This window comes from Terrapene carolina, unplaced genomic scaffold, assembly GCF_002925995.2.
Source record: "Terrapene carolina triunguis isolate 2854851 unplaced genomic scaffold, T_m_triunguis-2.0 Scaffold66, whole genome shotgun sequence".
NCBI lineage: Eukaryota > Metazoa > Chordata > Testudines > Emydidae > Terrapene > Terrapene triunguis.
The window spans coordinates 92,090,792-92,103,172 of NW_020664417.1; positions in this window are offsets into that span (position 1 = coordinate 92,090,792).

Below are 12,381 nucleotides of genomic sequence, written 5' to 3' on the forward strand. Positions count from 1 at the left end.
CATGGGATTTGTAGTTTCGTTGCCTCAGAACCTCATTCACCTCTATGGTCCTGTTTCCCCAGTCAAACTACATTTCCATGACTGCATCACGGCTAGGTACTCCTATGCTGCTCTGCACACGTCATGAGTTGTCTGTTTCTGTCTGACTTCCCGTGTGACGCGCTTCTGAGAGGCATGCCCATGCCTGCTTTACAAGTGACAAGGTTCTCGAACTTGACAGGTACCCAGGATGTTCAGGGAAGTTCGGTGGTGGTGGGTGGGGGTGTATCTTGTTTTTTTATTTTTTATTTTCTACTTCCAAAACAATCCTTGCCAAGTTCACTGCTATAGACATGTGCGAGGCAGTGAGCCACTGGGTATTAGTAAATGCAGCCTCGTCCTTGTCACATGGTATTCATTAGTACTGGAGACAAGGCCATGTATTGCCTAGCACAGGTTGAAAAAAAATTTTTTTTTTTCAATGTGGAAAATTTCAATGAAAACAACAATTGCAAAAAAAAAAAATCATCATAATCATTTTTTTCTGTGGAGAAACTTCAGCTTTTCTGTGAAAATTCAAATACCAAAAATTATCAGCTGAAAATCTACAAACTTGGTCTGAAATCCCAAATATTTCGATGTGGAAATGTACCTATGCTGCCAATATCCTCTATGGACATCCTCTATCTGTGGCATGAAAATATCTCCCAGGATGCTGCGCAGTCCTCAGAGAGGCGTCAGGGCAACGGCTCAGAGAAGCACCTTCCTCACTTTGAAATTGGATGAGTTTTAAATTTAATTTCTATAGGCGCCGAGATCCTCTGATACCTTCTTTGTGTTTGCTCTTCTGTCCACTAACAGAATGGAGCAGGGGTGGCCAACCTGTGACTCCGAAGCCACATTGGGCTCTTCAGAAGTTAATATGCGGCTCCTTGTATAGGCACCGACTCCGGGACTGGAGCTACAGGCACCAACTGTCCAATGTGCCAGGGGGGTGCTCACTGCTAACCCCCTGGCTCTGCCACAGGTCCTGCCCCCACTCCACCCCTTCCTGCCCCTTCCCCTGAGCCTGCAATGCCCTCGCTCCTCCCCCCTCCCCTCCCTAGCCTCCTGCATGCCACGAAACAGCTGATCGAGGAGGGAGGGGGAGGCGCTGATCAGTGGGGCTGCCAGTGAGTGGGAGGCCCTGGGAGCGGAGGGTGGGGGGAACAGATTGGCCACCCCTGGAATAGAGCATTGTCAGGCTCAAACAGAATTTTTTTTAAGCAACATCTTTGTGACGGGTTGGATTACAGAAACCCTCTTGGGAGCTGCCACCCGATGTGCCAAGGCTACTTCTACCCCTGCCTTCCCTGCCAGCTCGGGACCCCAGCACCCTGTCTTGCTGAGCCAGACACTCCCATCTGCTCCAACACAGACCCAGGGTCTGAATTATTTGCCCCAAAGCTGCAGGTTTACCTGAAAGCAGCTAACAGAAGTGTTCCTGTCTTTAACACTCAGATGCCCACCTCCCAATGGGGTCTAAACGCAAATAAATCTGTTTTACCCTGTATAAAGCTTATACAGGGTAAACTCATAAATTGTTTGCCCTCTATAACACTGACAGAGAGATATGCACAGTTGTTTGCTCCCCCAGGTATTAATACATACTCTGAGTTAATTAATAAGTAAAAAGTGATTTTATTAAATACAGAAAGCAGGATTTAAGTGGTTCCAAGTAGTAACAGACAGAACAAAGTAAGTCATCAAGCAAAATAAAATAAAATGCGCAAACTATGTCTAATCAAACTAAATACAGATAATCTCACCCTCAGAGATGCTTCCGTACGTTTTTTCCTCAGACTGGACACCTTCCAGGCCTGGGCACAATTCTTTCCCCTGGTACAGCTCTTGTTCCAGCTCAGGTGGTAGCTAGGGGATTCTTCATGATGGCTCCTCCCCCCCCTTTGTTCTGTTCCACCCCTTTATATATCTTTTGCATAAGGCAGGAATCCTTTGTCCCTCTGGGTTCCCACCCCCTCCTTCTCAATGGAAAGACACTAGGTTAAAGATGGATTCCAGTTCAGGTGACATGATCACATGTCACTGCAAGACTTCATTGCCCACTTGCCAGCACACACATATACAGGAAGACTTACAGGTAAAACACACCCATCTGCAGACAATTGTCCTGGTTAATGGGAGTCATCAAGATTCCAAATCACCATTAATGGCCCACACTTTGCATAATTACAATAGGCCCTCAGAGTTACATTTCATATTTCTAGTTTCAGATACAAGAGTGATACATTTATACAAATAGGATGATCACACTCAGTAGATTATAAGCTTTGTAATGATACCTTACAAAAGACCTTTTGCATGAAGCATATTCCAGTTACATTATATTCACTCATCAGCATATTTTTAAAAAAATTATATAGACCGCAACATCACAATCATATTAAAACAAAAGAACCAAAGACTTCTGCAAGGCTCCAGCCATTGGTTGCTCCTCTGAGATATGGAGAAAATTAAACTGGGAAGAAAAGATTCTTCTCAATTACTTAGCTATATGAACATGAGGCATTGCGCCGTAGAGCAGGTGAACCGTGACAGCATTGCCACTTAGACATGATTGAGGTGTTGCGGCAAGCAAGCCTAGGGGTGGACATGATGCGCCCTCTCGGGCCTGTTTCTGAAATTGTTCCGCACACTTAACTCCCGTTGACTTCCAGCAACCAACAACCAGGCTGCTGGGTGTTCAAATTTTGCACACAGGGCCCTCAATCACTCACAAAGGAGTCCAGGGCTGTGTGCCCTACGAGCAATGTTTGAGACTATCTGTCATATTTGAAGCAAGGCAACAACAACAGCAACAACAAAAATTGCTCCTCCAAAGTAGTTTTGTCACATCTAAATTGTGCTGTGCTCTTGGGCCTGGCTTCTGGAGGGTTTGTGCCATAGACAGCGGCGGCTCCAGGCACCAGCGCTCCAAGTGAGTGCCTGGGGCGGCAAGCCGCGGGGGGTGCCCTGGCGGTCCCTGTGAGGGTGGCAGTCAGGCTGCCTTCGGTGGCTTGCCTGTGGAAGGTCCGCCGGTCCTGCGGTTTCGGCGGCAATTCGGGGACGCCGAAGCCGCAGGACCGGCGGACCTTCCGCAGGCATGCTGTCGAATTCGCGGGACCAGGGACCTCCCGCAGGCAAGCTGCCGAAGGCAGCCTGACTGCCGTGCTTGAGGCCGCAAAAAAGCTAGAGCCGCCCCTGGCCATAGACAGGAAATGCAGAAGTCTCAGGCATGTACGCCGAACCTCTGTCTACCCCTCATCCCATTCCTCTTGGACTAGAACAGTCAGGCTATTGGGGATCATGAAACTCTCGGAGGAGAGGTGGGTGGAAGGCACAGCCCTCTTTCCCCAAGGGGGCCCCTAAACATGCTGTGTCCTGGGGTCTCCCGCACCTGCAAGCCTATCAGTGTGCAATGATTGTGATGCTATAGTGCCACTGGCTTGCGCCCTCTCCCCCACCATGCAAGTGAAGCATGATTAACTTCACCAGGAGTTACACCGCTGTGCGATTAGGATTAGGGCCTGCAAATCAAGGTGCGGATTCAGCAAAGCACTTATGCACTTGGATAGTTTGGGGCGGGGCCCAGATTCAGCCCTGTTAGCTCAATGGAATTGCACCAGAGATGAGTTTTAAACCACTGAGCCAGAATCTCAGCTCGTGTGGCTGTATTGCCTTCAATGGACCAGTTTACACCAGTTGGGAACCTGACCCCCCCTCTGTATTTAAGTGTATGTCTATCCTGCAGTCAGAGGTGTGATTGCAGCTCATGTAGGCTTACTCATGCCACCAGCACAAGGGGCATCGTCAGCAGGCTCCCAGCTTGGATAACTAGCACAGCCCTTCTCCCCCTCCCTCCCCCCCCAGTAGAGAGGCTGTTGAGGACATGCTCAGGACATTTGGATATCCTTGCTGTTCTGCAGTGACCCACAGCAGCTGTGCTATAGTGGAGCAAGTTAGTGCAACAGTCAAGGTTTTGCATCCCCAGGTGAAGGGATTTGCTGCGTCTCCCCCTTGGACCCTGCGCTTGGCTCTGTAGTAGTGCAGGGATGGATTCAGGCTTGACTACCCATAAGTCAGCAAAGGCGCAGCAGAGTTCCTGGCTTGACGAGATTACAGTCTAAATAGACAAGCCTGCAAGGAAACATTATTATCCTCATTTCACGTGTAGGGAACCGAGGCACAGAAGGATTAAATGACTTGCCCAAGGTCACAAAAGAAATCTGTAGCAGAAATCAACCACAGCTCTCGGGAATCCCAGGCCAGCACTTCAACCATGCCCCAGCCCCTCCTCTCTGCTTATAGTGTAGATAAATAATAATAGACAATGAACTATCTTTATGTTATTTCATGTGTATGCGAGGGAAGCAATAACCCACTGTTTTTCAATTGGTCCTGTTTACTCGATGGCCTATTTCTGTTGCAAAACCTCTACTAACGATTTAATACGTCTTTTATAAATGATCCTGCAACACTGGGATCTGCGTCTGTAACAAAGAAAGCCAAACCACACACCATTAATCCACGCTTTTTTGCAGCAATGGGAAACAATATCATGAGAAACCATTCTTTCAGGCTGCAAGTAATCGGATTGTAAATTTTATGGCAGCGGCTTCCAAAAAAAATAAGCAAGACTTAGTGAACTAAAGAAACGTGCTCTGCTAATTTCCAACTGGGCTTTGTTTTATGCTGTCCATCCTGACAAATAGTATCTTTTAACTGGCTGGCCTGTCTTGCTGATATCAATCACCTCATGTGGGGTGAGGGGAGCTCGGCCAGCTACCCTGCTGCTTCCTCCGTCCCCGCACTGCACAGACACATAGTGAGTGCCATCACTAGGGGGGAGCTGCTGCCACCTCGCTTCTGGGCTTACCCTCCAGAGGCATCTGGAGAAATGGGGGCATGTCACATCCGATGCCCCACCCACGCATTGCCTCTGCCCCCGCAATCCACTGAAAGGCATCTGGCAGTCTAGAGTTGGACCACAGTCCACCTATTGACTACCCCTTACTGGCTTAGGGTTTTACACAGCCAATCCATTACCTGCTTGAACAGGCCACACAGCCTGATCCCGTACCGAGGCCCTCCTCAGGTCGAAAAGCACCTTCAGGCTCTGAGAGTACTGCCACCTCTCATTTCGGGGCAGGCGTTGCTCTGAAGAGACAGAGAAGATGTTCTCCATCATCGGCATTGAGGAAGAGGTCTCTTAAGACCAATCAGGACTGTTCCAGGTCATGGGGCGACTCCTCTGCCTACCCCAGGAAAAGTGTGGACCGTCATGGGACTGGATCTGGTGCTTGGGATGGCATGGATACTGCTGACCTTTCCCTGGTAACCAGCGGGAAGGGCAGAAGCCCCGTACAGTTGACTCTGCTTCCGGCCTCTAGGCGTCTGTTAAGTCTGGTACTGATGAGGGCAATGCCAGCACTGACTGTGACCGCTGCGTCAGCGTACCAGCCTATGGCGGACCTGCTCTGTCTTTCCGTTCTCTTCTCACTGTTGGCCGAGGACTTTCTGAGGCTTGAGCTTTCGGCAACCTCCTCCAATGGAGTCTTTGTACCTCTTGGCACTACACGCGCAGACACTCCCCTCCCCATGGTGGTCATGGACATGGTACTGGAATCAGTGCAGGAGACCTTGGCACTAGGCCCTTTTTGCACTCCCCTTTCCCCCCCCATTCAACGCAGCAAGTGGTCCCGTCCATCCACATCGACGCATTCGCGCCGCTCTTTGCGTTAGGACCTTTGCGTTCAGTACCAGCGATACTGCCTTCATTGGGGGCACAGATTCCCACTTTATTCTGGGCAATGGTTGAAACGGATTGCCTATTGGCTCCCTCAAGCATCACTCTGCCCATGTTGCTGAGATCTCAGGGCTCTGATTCCAAGCTGGAGTCATCATCCTTCTGCTCTGCAGCACCCGATTAGCTCCGGGGATTGTCAATGGACCAGTATGGCTCCCAGGGTTGGTCTGTATCCTATGGCCAGGACTGAGGCTGTCCTGCCCCCCTACAGGCCCTACCTATATCAGTGGCTGTGGACTCAGTGGGATGCTCCTCGTTCACAGAGACCCTGCTCTTCATCCTGTTTGAAGCCAACGTCACCTGCCAGGTCAATGGTGGCAGCTTTGGAGTTGCCCCAGGCCCAGGCATCAGTGGTTTTCCTCTCCTCAGAGCCACGTCTTCCTGGAGTGAGAGCTGGTTTTGGCTCAGCCAAGACCTTTGTCCTCGTCGCTGGATGATGCTGTGCTTCTGGGTTTGTCCCCCCCACTTCTATCCCAGAGGACTTTAAGGCATACCAGGACTGTTTATGCCACCAGCCGGCAAGAGCCCTCTAGAGTACATCAGCCTCGGTAACACCAGTGGCTAAGTGCATGGAAAAGTGCTATTTTGTTCCCATGCAGGAATTTGAGGGGTTCTATTCCCACCCGGCCCCAAGTTCCCTGGTTGTATTGGTGTAATGGTTGTAATGATGGGGCCTGGCAGGGTAAGTTCAAGTCTACCCCCTAAGGACAGAGACTCCAAGCAGTTGGATCTTCTGGGCAGGAAGAACTACACCTCATCATCCCTACAGATGAGGATCACAAATCAACAGGCATTACTGACCAAGTATGATTTCCTTAATTGGTTAGCTATAGCTAAATTCGAGGACCAATTGCCCAAGGCCTAGAGTGAAGAGTTCCAGGTGTTCATTGCAAAAAAGCTGCTTGGTGGCCAGAACATCCCTACAGTCCTCCCTTGATGTTGCAGACACTTCAGTCAGGGTGCTAACTGTGAGGAGGGTTTCCTGGTTGCAAAACCCTGCGATCACTCTGGACGTCCAGCAATCTATCGAGAGCTTGCCTTTGATGCCTGAGTCTTTTTCTTGGGCAAGACTGATGACACTTGGCACTCTTTCAAGGATTCCAGAGCTACCTTGAGGTCCTTGGGATTGTGCATATGCCGTATGCGCAAAGATGCCACTATGGCATGCAGCAGCAGCAACGATATCACCCTCAGCATTCCTCTGCACAACCTTTTCCCCGCAAACAGCAGGACTATGCTAGGAAGAGAAATAGATCTCACAAGAGCCAGTGGTTGGGCTCAGGCTTTGGGCAGCCCACACACCCTCCCTCAGCACAGGTTAAGCCTCTATTTTGACTCTTTAGTCCAGAACACTGGTCCAGTAGTTACCCTGCCATCTCCATTCCCCCATCCCTTTGGGGACAGGCTGGCCTGCTTTTACAAGGCTGGGGACTTGATTGCGGTGGTCAGGAGGAAGGGAATCCACATCTTCCTATACCTCAACGACTGGTTGCTGAAGGGCGATGCCAGAGAGGAGGTTCTCACCCACGTCAACACCATGTTGCATTTGCTGGACCATCTCGGACTCATTTTAAACATCGCATAGTCAATTTTGGCTCCCACTCAAAAAAAATCAAGTTTATTGGGGCCATGTTAGATTCCACGATGTTGAGGGCGTTGCTGCCAACTGACCGCTTCCAGGCACTACAAGAGCTCTGCATCAGTCCGCAGTCTCAGCCTGCCACAAGAATCTGCATGTGTCTGAGCCTGATGGGCCACATGTTCACTTGCACACAGGTGGGCCAGTTGGCCAGGCTGCACCTCTGACCTCTTTAGGTGTGGCTTAGGATGGTCGACCACACTGCCCTGCATTCTCTGGACAGGTTGGTTCGCTTTCCTCCACTGTCCTAGATTCCTTGCACTGCTGGAAGTCCCCACACAATGTGTGCCAAGGACCTTTGTTTGGCCCTCTCTGACCAAGTCAGTGGTCACTGATGCTTTCCTTCTGGGTTGGGAGGGGCACCCGTGGACTCGTGAAGAGTGCAGGACCCGTGGTCGGAACAGGAAGCTTTGCTCCATATCAATATGTTGGACCTTCTGGCCTCTGCAATGCATGTCATGCCTTCTGCGACCGCATCAGACACTCAGTGGTTCACATACTCACTGACAATACCACCATGATGGACTATGTGAACAAGCAAGGGAAGGCCATGTTCCAGGTTACCAGAGTGATGTCCTATGATGACATCACTCTGGTAGCCATCCATTTACCGGGGTGCAAAATCATCATGATTCATCTCAGCAGGGTTTTCTCCCTGAGCCATGAGTGGTCCCTGAAGGAGTGAGTTCTCCAGGTCATCTTTGCAATGTGAGGTATCCCTGTGATCGACCTGTTTGCGATGTAATACAGATAGACCATCCCCTGCACAGCTGGCCTGAGGGTGAATGTTCAGGTCCCCTGCGGTATTACATTGCTAATTAACTTAGCAAGTCGTCCATTGGACTCTTGCTTGCTACAGTGGAAACTGAGGTGTAGTAAACATAGAGCTATTCTATGCAGGGTTTATTACCTTTAGTTTATGGTTAATATAAAACTGATAACAACACAGCCTCTGTAAAATCCTTGTATTCATAAATTTGAAAGCCACATAAAAATGTTTTTTTCCCCGTGTATCTTTCCAATGCCTTTTGCTAGACCATTATCTGACACTTGCTCTGGAAAGTCCTCTATTGGCGGCTTTATGTACGATGGTTGAAAAATGAACTGTGGCCCCTTGCAATTGTGGTGGGTTTTTTTTTTTTAGATTACAGCAAAGAAATCCAGCATCATGGTCTTCAAATGGCAACTTTATTAAACCTAATGAGATATATAGAATGGCTTATAATCATAAATTGTCATTATGGAAGTAGAAACTGACCTGCTAATAAGATGCTTGATAATTACAACTAGTTTTATACAATTAAAAATACTCCCTCTTGTAAAACAAATTTTAATAACTTTCTAATTCATTAGCACCCTGCCTAGGTAAAACTTTGAAAAGCCAGAACCACATCATCTTAGAGCTCTGCACTATCACCCTAATGATGCAGCTATATGATTCAGATGGAGGTTGTTAAAAAGTGGAATTGTTTTATCATGATCAAAAGAAGAATGGAAACTGCTCAAGTGAAAAGGTTACTTTGTCAGTTCTGATTTAATATCTGAGTAATATTAGCAATAGCATTATAGACAATATGTTCTCTTGGATGTATTGTTTTTTACATTGCTACATGCTGGGCCTTCTGATTTATGGCTTGAAATTTTACTTTTAAGTGGACCACACCATTATAAAGTCATTTTCTTTTAAATACCAGTATCACTCAGACAACTGGTCAAGTGTCACATATTTTCAGAGATGTGAAAGTCTTTGTGCGAAAGAGATTTGCTAACGATTGCTTGCGAGTCTTTCTTAGTTTTGAACTGAAAGCAGCATTGTTAAAACCTGCAATTTCATCATGAGTCGTGTGATACTGAGTTTGTCATTTAAAGCCCCAGCTTCTGGACTCAAGTGATTTCATAAGACCCACCAGTTTTTGTTGGTTTGTTTGTTTTTGTTACTTTCTAGCCCTAGTTATAAAGAAAAGCTTGAGAATTTGACCTGAGTGTACCCAAAGAAGATAGAAGGCAAACAGAAAGAACCTCAAACGTATTGTGTTTTTAAAATCTCATGATTTTTAAGCCAATCATGATTTTTCCTTTGAGGCCTGACTCATGATATTTGAATGCTTGGTGTTAACAATGCTGCACAAGCTTCAGATTCAACACTGGCCCCTCTGTGGAAATGATACAACACAAGATGTGTTGGAAATTGACGCAGGCAGCTTGAAATGACATGAATGTGGAATATGCTATTGCAACCCGATCAAGTGTGTGTTCCAGGTCCCCCTCTGTACCTAATGCACTGGGGATGAGAGCCTCTTACAGTCCCACTAAGAGAACGTTAGCTTAAGCTGTAGTAGCTTGTAAATGTAGCTTTGGAGAGTCTCACTTCAATCCCTGGTGTGCTGGCCAAGCTGGTGGCTGTTACACTACCACAAACCAGCCAGTCCTTGACCGGGCCTCCCAGGGAGAAGGAAGGCTCAAGGAATTCTCCTCACCCCAAAAATTTGCACCTCTGCTCAAGAGCTGGCCAGAACCCCTTTGGAAAGTGTAATCTTTGCTCCTTCCTAGATGCACTTCAAGTGCCTGAAAGGGATTGAGGGAAGGGGAAGAACCATGATTTGTTCTCCCTCTCCTGCACTGGCCAGCACTGCTCACTGGGTGTATGCAGTACCCTGGTCAAGGCTGGTGTAGCTGCCATGACATTATGAACTGCCTGGAAGTGGGAGCCCTCAGAGGAATTCTGCCCAAGTCAGCTAGATTTTCTCCTGGGAACTCTGGCTGCCGCACGGCCTCTCTACCACCACCCCTACCGTGACTGGTGGTGCCCAGGGTAAGATTTAGGCCTCGTTAATTATGAAGAATAACCACGTAGGAAAGCTCAGGTAAGGCCCCTTGCTGGCACTCTCAGCACAGAAGGCAAGGCCTGGCTCAGCTGTCACCCTCAGAGATGGGGTATATGGCTAGAGCAGCACAGGGAAGCCTGCACCCTTTGCTGTATCTCTTCTGAGGATATATACAAGTATAGCTGGGTGAGAGGAACTGGAAAAGGAGAGTTAGATTTCAGGAGGGACCTGGTTTGGTGTGACACGGGGTTTAGGAATGCAAGGCAAGGTTGGGCTGCTACGATACAAACTAGCCTCTGCATGGCCTTTCAGCATCCTCAATAAAGATCTCTTCCCCTTAGCTCTGTCCCCCGGTGTATCACTTACTGCTAAAGAAACAAGCACCGGTCTCAGCCAAGTGCTAAACTCCCTACCTTGAAGTCAATGGCGCTACACTGATTTCACCAGCTGAGGACCTGGCCAAATCCTCTCAGAACATTTCCCTTTGACACAAGAATAAATGAGGGGACAATTGTGATAGGGTTAATTACTAGGAAACTCTGAGGCTCATTCTTTCTTATGCTGATTTTTCAAATCTTCGGTGGTCACCATGTGAAAACTTGACAATGGTTTTCAAAGAGGATCTAAAACCAGAAGGGAAGGTAAGTGTTTGCCTGATCAAATCCTTTCAATCAATAGGAGTTAGAACTGAGCAAAGGGTCAGAAGTTAAGCCTAATAGAAAAAGCCTATTTCGAAGTGTCCAGCCTGAAGGGGCTTAAGAGAGACACAGCTGTATTTCTATCCTTCCACAGAGCCTGCATTGCAGTGAGGCAAACCGAATAACCCAGCAACAGCCTTGCATACAAAGCTATGTTTAGATTAGAAGCTGTAATAGCTTCTCTCCTCCTTTTATATTGATAAGAAGCAAGGTCTCAGTGCATAAATGGGGCTGGTCAGAAAATGTTCATTGAAACATTTTTTCCTCAGCAAATGGCATTTTCATTAAACCAAAATTTGTCACGAAATTGTATCGATTCATGACATTTTGTTAATAAAACATTTTGAAAGTGTCCAAACATCCTGGTTCACTGTTGTCAGAATGAAAAGTTTTGATTTTTCATTCCAAAATGGCTTTTCATTTAGAATATCCATCTATCAAATCATAAAAGGGTCAAAAATAGAAACAAAACATTTCAATTGACTACACACTTTTTTTTTGTTTTTGTTTTTTGAGTTTTATTTTGCGAAAGATTTAGAAATTTCAGTGATTTGGGATGATTTGTTTTTGAAATCTCAACATTTTTCATGGGCTGGAATTTCCATCCAGCTCTACATAGCACAAGGACTGCTATTACCTGCTGGAAATGACATGGAATTAGCGTGAGATGTAAGATGACACATTGGGTCAGGTTCAGCCCAATGTCTATATCTGGTTTGGGCAGGTGGGTGAAAGTTACTCAGAACATCCTTCGGCTTCAGCACCAGAAATGATGGAATGATGGGCTAGACTGTGATTTGGGCTACGCAGGGGATAGAGGAGAGTCAGCCCTCCCCCCTCCTCCCTTTCCCCTAAACCACCATGTGAGCTATCCGGACCTTGGGTCTGCACGTGCAAAGGTGAAGTAGATGCTCACTCTCCCCTGGAGCAGGTCGGTAACAAGTGGAGCTTTGGCTCTGCACCCTCCCCAGTGTATTGGGGAGCAAATTATTATTTCCCCAGGGCAAAAGTGCATCATGGGAAGGATTGTGTCTGGTGCGGGAGGATGTCTCCCTGAGGCACAATGACGCCTCTTGGGGGGCACTTCTGGAGTGGTACAGTTTATGCATCAGCCCTTGCTCAGGGCTGAGCCTAAAGGCATAATCTAGTGCTGAGGTTGCACCCTGTCAAATACAAAACCTACCGGTGGGCATGTGGCATTATCACCTTGGTTTGTCCTGGGTGCATCCCCCTGGGGTGCAGTGGGCTAGGCTGGACAGGGAGATGTAACTGGTAAGTGAGAATCTGACCCTGGTGGTACCAGCTTCATTATCCTTCTTTAATGATCTCTCATTCTCATGTCCCTCTGATGCTGAATTCCTCCCTCCCCTGAATAACTTTCATTTCCCTCAAATC